At 43.0% G+C, this 11,615-nt stretch overlaps 1 protein-coding gene across 4 annotated transcripts in view; it reads right to left on the reverse strand.

The window, feature by feature from the left end:
• LOC110494467 (rap1 GTPase-activating protein 1) overlaps nt 1-8,713 on the reverse strand; it is a 130,669-nt gene extending 121,956 nt beyond the window's left edge. For all 4 annotated transcript variants that reach the window (XM_036950527.1, XM_036950530.1, XM_036950526.1 and 1 more), the window contains exon 1: nt 8,428-8,713. The gene's annotated coding sequence lies outside the window, so the exon portion shown is untranslated. The remainder of the gene's footprint in view (nt 1-8,427) is intronic.
• Between the last annotated feature and the right edge of the window lie 2,902 nt (nt 8,714-11,615).

The raw sequence follows: 11,615 nt of genomic DNA on the forward strand, positions 1-11,615 counted from the left end.
GGGACTCCACAGATCATGAGGATATCTTATTTGACTTCCTGTGACCTACCGTTATTGATCACCAGCCCCGAGAGTCAAAATGTTTATTTTACACCAAACAGCAAACATCTTACAAGGTAAGCTTTGATTTGGTCTGTGTTTGAGCTATAGCTACATGGGGAGTATCAAATGAATCCCTAGGTTGGTATCCCCTGTATGTCTCACGACACCACCACAATGCTTGAGAGAGGTTGGTGTTGCAGAAATTTAACACATATGAACCTTAACTTTTAGGCACATCCAGTGTGCAAAAACAGTGGTTCTAAAGATGTCGCCGACAGACATGGTAGCTCTGCTTCTAGCTCCTAAGCAACTTTACAGTATTTTATTTTGTTGTGTGTTATTTCTTACACAATTAGTCCAGAATGTTTTTTGTGTTATTACATACAGCCGGAAATAACTTCTGGATGTCAGAGCGGCGGTAACCAGCATTACGACCAGGAATATGACTTTCCCGAATTTGATATTTTTTTCTCACCCCCCAGAGAAATGAGGCTGCTCAAAGACGCAGCCGGTGGAGAAGAGGTATTCGTAGTGGACTTCTAATCCAACGCAGGAGGGGGAAACACCATCCACCGCTTCAAAGTATGTTACTCGCTAATGTTCAGTCTCTGGACCATAAAGTGGACGAGCTCAGGGCGAGGATCCCCTTCCAGAAAGACATCAAGGACTGTAACATACTCTGTTTCATGGAATCATGGCTCCTCCGGATATACTGTCCCTGTCCATAAAGCCAGCTGGGTTCTCAGTACATCGCACAGACATGAATAAAGAACTCTCTTCCTATAGGCAGAAACTCAAACAAGAAGTACATGTGCTAAGGTCTATTCAACACTGGTCTGACCAATCGGATTCCATGCTTCAAGATTGTTTTTATCACACAGACTGGGATATGTTCCGGGTAGCCTTGGATAATAACATTGAGTTCATCAGGAAGTGTATAGGGGATGTTGTTCCCACTGTGACTATTAAAACCTACCCAAATTAGAAACTGTGGATAGATGGCAGCATTCGTGCTAAACTGAAACAACCACATTTAACCATGGCAAGGTGACTGGGAATATGGTTGAATACAAACAGTGTAGTTATTCCCTCTATTCCCTCTTAAAGGCAATCAAAAATGGAAAATGTCAGTACAGAGACAAAGTGGAGTCGCAATTCAATGGCTCAGACATGAGACGTATGTGGCAGTGTCTACAGACAATCACGGTTTACAAAGGGAAAACTGGCCACGTCGCAGACACCCAGACATCATCCCTAGCCGCGTCCTCAGAGCATATGCAGACGTCAACTCAGAGTCAACAAAATGAAGAAGCTGATTGTGGACTTCAGGAAAAAGCAGAAGGAGCACGCCCCTATCCACATTGATGGGGCCGCAGTGGAGAAGGTGGAAAGCTTCAAGTTCCTCGGCGTACACATCACTGAAGATCTGAAATGGTCCACCCACACCGACAGTGTGGTGAACAAGGCTCAACAGTGCCTCTTCAACCTCAGGAGGCTGAAGAAATTTGTCTTGGCCCCTAAAACCCTCACAAACTTTTACAGATGCACAATTGAGAGCATCCTGTCGGGCTTTACCACCGATTGGTAGGGCAACTGCATCGCCCTCAACCACAGGGCTCTCCAGAGGGTCTGCCCAACGCATCACCGGGGGCACACTGTCTGCCCTCCAGGACACCTACAGCACCCAATGTCACAGGAAGGCCAAAAAGATCATCAAGGACACCAACCACCCAAGCCACGGCCTGTTCAACCTGCAATCCTCCCGAAGGTGAGGTCAGTATAGGTGCATCAAAGCTGGGTCCGGGAGACTGAAAACAGCTTCTATCTCAAGGCCATCAGACTTTTAAATCCCTAACCGTCTAGCACCTGGTTACTCAACCCTGCACCTTAGAGGCTGCTGCCCTATATATATAGACAGAATCATTGGTCATTTTAATAATGGAACACTAGTTACATTAACAATGTTTACATACTGCTCTACTCATTTAATATGTATATAAGAATAATTATCATTTAATTACCATAGTGAATTATTTTAATGTTTCTTTATGTGTCAATTAATCCCTTAAGGGATGGGTTGCCAATTGGTGATTTGACAGGAAAATAACATGTCATTCATTCATTCATTAAGTTCATTCAAATTTCATTAATTCATAGATACTGTATTCTATTCTACTGCATTTTAGTGAATGCCACTCCGACATTGCGCGTCCTAATATTTATATATTTCTTAATTCCATTATTTTACTTTTAGATGTGTGTGTATTGTTGTGAATTGTTAGATATTACTGCACTATTGGAGCTAGGTGTCACGTTCTGACCTTAGTTCTTTTATTATGTCTTTGTTTTAGTATGGTCAGGGCGTGAGTTGGGTGGGTTGTCTATGTTCCTTTTTCTATGTTTTGGGATTTCTGTGTTTGGCCTGGTATGTTTCTCAATCAGAGGCAGCTGTTTATCGTTGTCCCTGATTGAGAACCATATTTAGGTAGCCTGGTTTCACTTTTGAGTTGTGGGTGATTATTTTCTGTTTAGTGTGTGTTGCACCTGACGGAGCTGTTTCGTTTGTTCTCTTTTGTTACTTTGTATTTAGTGTTCAGTTTAATAAAAGGATGAACACTTACCACGCTGCGCATTGGTCTGACATTTCTTACTCCTTGTCAGAAGAGGACGAAGACGAACGTTACACTAGGAATACAAGAATTTCACTACACCTGCAGTAAAATCTGGTAAATATGTGTATGCGCCCAATAAAATTGGATTTGATTTGGACACTTTGGAGAAGTTGAAAGGACACTTGAATGTACCCTGGACACCACATAACACCACCACAATGTTTGAGTGAGGTTGATATGATAGAAATTGCGTTTTTATACTGAACAAATAGCATTTAGGAATTGCAAATATGTAATAGCACTGGAATGGTCTAATGCAGGGAAACTTAAATCAGTTTTACCAAATTTCTATCAGCATGTTAGAGGGAAAATAACCAGAGGGAAAATAACTCTGGACCACCCATACTCCACACACAGAGATGTATGCAAAGCTCTCCCTTGCCCTCCATTCGGTAAATCCGACCACAACTCTATCCTCCTGATTCCTGCTTACAAGCAAAAATGAAAGCAGGAAGCACCAGTGAGTGACTCAGTCTATACAAAAGTGGTCAGATGAAGCAGATGCTAAGCTACAGGACTGTTTTGCTAGCACAGACTGAAATATGTTCCGGGATTCCTCCAACGGCATTGAGGAGTACACCACATCTGTCACTGGCTTCATCAATAGTGCATTGATGACGTCATCCCCACAATGACCCTACGTACATACCCCAACCAGAAGCCATGGATTACAGGCAGCATCCGCACAGAGATAAATGCTAAAGCTGCCGCTTTCAAGGAGCGGGACTCTAACCCGGAAGCTTATAAGAAATCCCGTTATGCCCTCCGACAAACATTCAAACAGGCAAAGCGTCAATACAGGACTAAGATTGAGTCGTACTACACTGGCTCTGACGCTCATCGGATGTGGCTGGGCCTGCAAATCATTACAGTCTACAAAGGGAAGCACAGCCAAGAGCTGCCCAGTGACACGAGTCTACCAGACGAGCTAAAATACTTCTATGCTTGCTTCGAGGCAAATAACACTGAAACAGGCATGAGAGCACCAACTGTAGAGGAAGACTGATTATACTCTCTGCAGCCGATGTGACATTCAATATTCACACCTCCGCAGGGACAGACGCATTACCAGGACGTGTACTGCGAGCATGCGCTGACCAAACTGCAAGTGTCTTCACTGACATTTTCAACCTCTCCCTGTCCGAGTCTGTAATACCAACATGTTTCAAGCAGACCACCATAGTACCTGTGCCCAAGAACACTAAGATAACCTGCCTGAATGACTACCGACCCGTACCACTCATGTCTGTAGCCATGAAGTGCTTTGAAAGGCTGGTCATGGCTCACATCAACATCATCATCCCAGAAACCCTAGACCCACTCCAATTTGCATAACGCACAAACAGATCCACAGATGATGCAATCTCTATTGCCCTCAACACTGTCCATTCCCACCAGGTCAAAAGGAACACCTATGTGAGAATGCTATTCATTGACTACAGCTCAGCGTTCAACACCAAAGTGCCCTCAAAGATCATCAATATGTTAAGGACCCTGGGACTAAACACCTCCCTCTGCAACTTGATCCTGGACTTCCTGACGGGCCGCGCCCAGGTGGTAAGGGTAGGTAACAACACCTCCGCCACGCTGATCCTCAACACAGGGGCCCCTCAGGGTGCGTGCTCAGCCCTCTCCTGTACTCCCTGTTCACTCATGACTGCACGGCCAGGCATGACTCCAACACCATCATTCAATTTGCTGATGACACAACAGTGATAGGCCTGATCACAGACAACAACGAGACAGCCTATAGGGAGGAGGTCAGAGACCTGGCTGGGTGGTGCCAGGACAACAACCTCTCCCTCAACATGATCAAGACACAGGAGATGATTGTGGACTACAGGAAAAAGAGGACCGAGCATGCCCCCATTCTCATCGACGGGGCTGCAGTGGAGCAGGTTGAGAGCTTCAAGTTCCTTGGTGTCCACATCACCAACAAACTAACATGGTCCAAGCACACCATGACCGTCGTGAAGCAGGCACGACAAAACCTATTCCCATTCAGAAGACTGAAAAGATTTGGCATGGGTCCTCAGATCCTCAAAAGGTTCTACAGCTGCACCATCGAGAGCATGAACTGGTTGCATCACTGCCTGGTATGGCAACTGCTCGACCTCCGACCACAAGGTACTACAGGGTAGAGCGAACGGCCCAGTACATCCTGCCATCCAGGACCTCTATACCAGGCAGTGCCAGAGGAAGGCCCTAAAATATTGTCAAAGACTCCAGCCACCTTAGTCATAGGTTGTTCTCCCTGCTCCCACGCGGCAAGCGGTCCCGGAGTGCCAAGTCTAGGTCCAAGAGGCTTCTAAACAGCTTCTACCCCCAAGCCATAAGACTCCTGAACATCTAGTCAAATTATTATTATTATTATTCGCATTGCCCCCCCCCCCTCTTCACACCACTGCCACTCTCTGTTGTCATCTATGCATAGTCACTTTAATTAACTCTACCTACATGTACATACTACCTCAACTAACCGGTGCCCCTGCACATTGACTCTGTACCGGCACCCACCTGTACATATTGTTATTTTTTTACTGCTGCTCTTTAATTACTTTTTACTTTCATTGCTTATTCTTATCTGTATTTTTTGAAACTGCACTGTCCGTTAGGGGCTCGTAAGTAAGCATTTCACTGTAAGGTTGTATTCGACGCATGTGACTAATACAATTGTTTTATTTTTTTATTTACAGACATATGCCACTTTGGAGAGGTGTAGTGACACTTGGAAACGTCCTGTGTCCACACCTGACACCACTTACAAAAACATCTGCCCATTTCTAGTTGTTAGGTCTATCAATCACATTTTTTATCTGATATTGTTCACATGTTGTGGAAGCCATCTGATGTGTTTCCAGCTCTGGTCATCAATAATTCACTTATAGCTTGTCAATGAAAGATGACTTTCAAAACAAAAAAAACTATAATTTGTGTGTGCTTGATCTTGTGTATTCTGAACTATGTAACTCATAACTATCTTCTGATCATTTCCTCATAATCTCATAGATGTCTTCTTTCCAAATATACCAAGTTTTTGCATGTCAGAATCATGTAATTACACATGAATAGCAGTTACTTTTGGGTATGTCTATTTAGGGGGGTTTTTAAGGAACATTTTTACAAAGTGTAAACAGAGTGAGCTGTACGCCAGATCAAAGACAGGAGGAGAAATGGAAGTGAGTGAGGGCGATGTATCGGAGGGGGTAGGTGTGGTGAAGTTCTCGGAGTCCGAGGCTTGCACCAAGGGTCAGGATAAAGATGAGTCTCTTATGGTAGGAGTGACTTTTTAGGAAAAAATACATTTGTGGTTTCAGGGTGGGTGAAAACAGAGTTGAGTGCTGTGGAATCGGTGAAGGTAACCAGAAGTGGTCTGGTGATAATTGTGTGTGCTTCTCCTGGTAAGAGGGAGCAGGTGCTCAATGTTAAACAAATGGGAACAAGACATGTGAATGGTTTTGCGCTCAAGAAAAACATGCCACTGAAAGGAGTGATTACTGGGGTAGTGGTAAATGTGAAAGTTGACCAACGGAAGAGGAAGAGTGTTTGTGATGCTCGTCATTTGGTGCAACGCAGACAGGGTGGCATGAGTGGTGAAACAGAAGAGTCGTCTGTTCTTTTGAGTTGATGGAGACAAATGATGGAGACAAACAAAACATGTATGATTCTTGGAATATTGATCATTGTCATTGTGAACTGGATTGACATGATATAACGTCCCAAGAGAGCTGAGCAGACGAAACGCTAATGACATAGGACCTTTTACTTAATCAAAGGAATTCCAGTCTGCTGTGAAGCATGCATACATGTATTTGGACAAGTAAGAGTCTAAAGTTATCTTCATGTACAGATATTATTTGTATCTCATGTTGTTATAAAGTTATTTGCATTGCTAGTTAAAGCCTTCTATTAGCTAGCCAACATTAAACTTAGCTAGCTAGCGTTAGTTGCTTGGCATCTAACGCCAGCAAACGTTATAAATTGTATATCATTTTGTCAGAAATCTGTTTGCATTGCTAGTTGAAGCCTACTGTTGGTTAGCTTTACCTGCAGATTAATACTGCATCATTTCATGCATGTTGCCTAGCTAGCTAGGTGTGTGACAAACTGTATGGGTTGCTGGCTTGCTACATTAGCCAGATGTGTAATGCCCGGGGTGTAGTGGAGGAAGAAGTCAGGCGCAGGAAACAGAGTTCAGGGTAGCGAATACTTTTTAATTCACCACACCGGTAAATACGACACCACCCAAACAAATGCCCCAAAACACGGGGAACTAAACAGTCCAGAAAAACCACACAGACACGGACAACCGTGACTTAAAGGCGTGCACAATAGTACACAGAAAATAATCCTGCACACCCAGCAGGCGGGCCGGCTGGATAATAAAACCCAACCAATTAACCTAACTAAACACAGGTGTAACTAATAAACAGACAAGGGGAAAAAAGGATCAGTGGCAGCTGGTAGGCCGGTGACGACGACCGCCGAGCGCCACCCGAACAGGAAGGGGAGCTACCTTCGGTAGGAGTCGTGACAAGATGATTAGGCTCCATGAACCATAAATTTAGCCAGGTGTGTCTGGGGGTGATTACGGCCATCACATGCTTTATGAACATGTGAACAGGTCTAGACAATAGAGACACATCCACTTAGCTAGATGTGTCTGGGATGTAGTTTGATTTGATTTTATATATAATTTGTTTACCAGAGACAATGTGAAGAACAACATGGTAGGATATAGGCCATGGACTAGATAGTGTATTTCTACCTGGAGATGTTATTTATTGTAGGCTACTACTTTCACTGCTTGTTTACTACACTACTTTAATCACTCACAGTGAATACTTAAAGAGATGGGTGGGGTTAAGGCTTAAGAGGTTGTGAATGATGCTGAATGGGTGTACAAAAAAAAAAGCTCTGATTCTACACCACCAAGTGAGCTCCCATGTTTTGCCAATGTGCATTCATCCTGACATGAACACAGAGGGACGCCAAGAAGAAATCACTTTGATAACGCTGACCTAAACCCAAAGGGTTTTGAAATGGGTTGAATGTAACTGGGAATTAAGTCTTTATCCTTGTTCTGGATAGGGCCTTGTAGGGATATTTGGAAATAAAATCAAATGTATTTCTCTACTGTAGTTGTCATCATAGTAAAGTAATAGGTATATAACTAAAGACCATGGACTGTATAACATTTGCATAATAAGGAGCTGTGTGACACCTGATATGTGGACTTTATTTTATTCTTATTATAACTACCTGGTGAAAGTCCTACATACAAATATATAAACTTGTCAGTTTCATTAGGACTCAAAGAGGGAAATAATTTATACAACTTGAAACCAGGTATGAAACTGTGTAGGCTGCTACATCAAAAATAAAGGAGTTTACCACTCCTGTTGCAGGTGAAGAGGCGCTCAATAAAAATAAGACTGGACTGCTTCTCTAGTTACTACAACCCGAGAAGTGAGCAAGATATAGCGTGCTACTGTGTACAACAACAGAGCAGGTTATGATCAGTGACTTGACTATTGCCGTTGTTTAGGCAGATCTAACCTAATTTAAGCATACTATAGAAGGCAAATAAGATGGTCGAACCTTGCGCTTTACGGGACTCGATCATCAGAGAAAGAAAAAAAATACTACAACCATAATATGGTGAAAATACAACGTGCCGAGTCTTCTTCTCTAAAGAATTACGGTATCTTACCTTTTGGTGGAGCCGTGCCTCTATTGCTGAATCGGGTCCTGAATGCTGGCGCGCGACTAACCACAATACACTTGAACTCGTTGAAGGAAGGATGCTTGCATTCCTTTAAAATACGAGCAGTTCATCGATGTTTCTTCGCGTCTTAAGCGTTTGGGTAGGGTAGCTTGCAATGTTTAATTGTGTCCGTTCTCCCCATTCAGAAAGCCTGAGAACAGAGCAGTGTGATGTTCTACCAATCCGCTCTCGACGTATCAGCACAGATCAGCTACACTGAGCACTCTTTTTCCTAAAATGTCACAGGACCAATCCCCACAGACCACTCAATAATACCTAATGTTCGATACACGCCAAATAGTAACCCCAGGCAGCTAAACAATTCCATCACAACAATGGAATAATGAAGACCATCATATTCTTTTATAAAAAAATATGTTTTTCTTGTCCAATCTCATTGACCAGCATTCACTGCTGTGGAAGATTTAATGTATCTGTAAGCTTAAGCCTTTTAATGTTTTCTCACTGTTGAAAATAAAACATCTATGTTGATTAATTTATTAGTTATTATGTTTATGAGGACACAGGCTACCTCCTGATAATCATTATTTTCCTTGACAGAATAGCAGTAGGAAGGGACAGATAACATTCTTATTTTCCATTTAAAAGAAGGCTGCACTGTTTCCATACTTTCCTGAACAGCCTAGGCCAGCAGTCTGACAACCACTGGCCCATGGGGATACTGGCACTGTTTTGATCTGACTTCTATTCCCTATTCAGTAGGTGAAGAATATGTCTCATCATGTGTAGACTCCCAACTGTATTTCCCAACTCCCCTCCTAGAGTACTTTCAACAGTACACATTTTTATTGTAGCCTCGGACAAGCACACCTGATTAAACTTCAAGTAATCATCAGGCCCTCAATGAGCTGAATCAGCTATGTTTATCCGGAGCTACAGCAAAAATGTGTGTTTTCTAGGGTACTCGAGGACCGGAGTTGAGAACCACTAGTGTAGACTGCTGGACAGGACATGTTCAGGGTAATCTACAGTTGCAGACTTGTATTCCCTCCTCCAATCCTATGCTTGGTTTTATACATTTCTGTTCTTTTACATCCCTCTCCTTCAAAGGCTCATCCATCTTCCTCTCTCCCACTCTCCCTGTCAATCACAGATAAGAACAGTGCTGATGTACTACCCTGGCTGCGTTACGACTTAACCCAAACAGGGTAATTGTTTTAGCCATGGACCATGTCAGTATATGAAGCCCTGCAACAAGGGAGTAACAGTATCCATCCATAAAATACACCCAAAATATAACTCCCTGTAAAATCTTAGATAAAAGTGTACCAAAAGGGTTCTGATCCGTTGTTACAGAAACGGGAATTTTGATGTGAATCTTGGAATTGTTTCATATGATAGGCACACTAAAAAACTGTTCTAGAAAATGTTCATAAAATGTATGTCATTTTTGATTTTCATAGAGAGATGTAGTATGTTAGTGGTGAACATTAAAAAAAACAAGCAGATATAAAAGTCTCATATCCACAGCCACATGTTTTATTTATTTATTTTATTTTATTTCACCTTTATTTAACCAGGTAGGCCAGTTGAGAACAAGTTCTCATTTACAATTCCGACCTGGCCAAGATAAAGCGAGGCAGTTCAACACATACAACAACAGAGTTACACATGGAGTAAAACAAACATACAGTCAATAATACAGTATAAACAAGTCTATATACGAAGTGAGCAAATGAGATGAGATAAGGGAGGTAAAGGCAAAAAAAGGCCATGGTGGCAAAGTAAATACGATATAGCAAGTAAAACACTGGAATGGTAGATTTGCAGTGGAAGAATGTGCAAAGTAGAAATAAAAATAATGGGGTGCAAAGGAGCAAAATAAATAAATAAATAAAATAAATACAGTAGGGAAAGAGGTAGTTGTTTGGGCTAAATTATAGGTGGGGTATGTACAGGTGCAGTAATCTGTGAGCTGCTCTGACAGTTGGTGCTTAAAGCTAGTGAGGGAGATAAGTGTTTCCAGTTTCAGAGATTTTTGTAGTTCGTTCCAATCATTGGCAGCAGAGAACTGGAAGGAGAGGCGGCCAAAGAAATAATTGGTTTTGGGGGTGACCAGAGAGGTATACCTGCTGGAGCGCGTGCTACAGGTGGGTGATGCTATGGTGACCAGCGAGCTGAGATAAGGGGGGACTTTACCTAGCAGGGTCTTGTAGATGACATGGAGCCAGTGGGTTTGGCGACGAGTATGAAGCGAGGGCCAGCCAACGAGAGCGTACAGGTCGCAATGGTGGGTAGTATATGGGGCTTTGGTGACAAAACTGATTGAGCTGTGATAGACTGCATACAATTTGTTGAGTAGGGTATTGGAGGCTATTTTGTAAATGACATCGCCGAAGTCGAGGATTGGTAGGATGGTCAGTTTTACAAGGGTATGCTTGGCAGCATGAGTGAAAGATGCTTTGTTGCGAAATAGGAAGCCAACTCTAGATTTAACTTTGGATTGGAAATGTTTGATGTGGGTCTGGAAGGAGAGTTTACAGTCTAACCAGACACCTAGGTATTTGTAGTTGTCCACGTATTCTAAGTCAGAGCCGTCCAGAGTAGTGATGTTGGACAGGCGGGCAGGTGCAGGCAGCGATCAGTTGAAGAGCATGCATTTAGTTTTACTTGTATTTAAGAGCAATTGGAGGCCACGGAAGGAGAGTTGTATGGCATTGAAGCTTGCCTGGAGGGTTGTTAACACAGTGTCCAAAGAAGGGCCAGATGTATACAGAATGATGTCGTCTGCATAGAGGTGGATCAGAGACTCACCAGCAGCAAGAGCAACATCATTGATGTATACAGAGAAGAGAGTCGGTCCAAGAATTGAACCCTGTGGCACCCCCATAGAGACTGCCAGAGGTCCGGACAGCAGACCCCCCGATTTGACACACTGAACTCTATCAGAGAAGTAGTTGGTGAACCAGGCGAGGCAATCATTTGAGAAACCAAGGCTGTCGAGTCTGCCGATGAGGATGTGGTGATGGACAGAGTCGAAAACCTTGACCAGATCAATGAATACGGCTGCACAGTAATGTTTCTTATCGATGGGGGTTAAGATATCGTTTAGGACCTTGAGCTTGGCTGACCAGCTCTGAAACCAGATTGCATAGCAGAGAAGGTCGGTAATG

This window comes from Oncorhynchus mykiss, chromosome 17, assembly GCF_013265735.2.
Source record: "Oncorhynchus mykiss isolate Arlee chromosome 17, USDA_OmykA_1.1, whole genome shotgun sequence".
Lineage (NCBI taxonomy): Eukaryota > Metazoa > Chordata > Actinopteri > Salmoniformes > Salmonidae > Oncorhynchus > Oncorhynchus mykiss.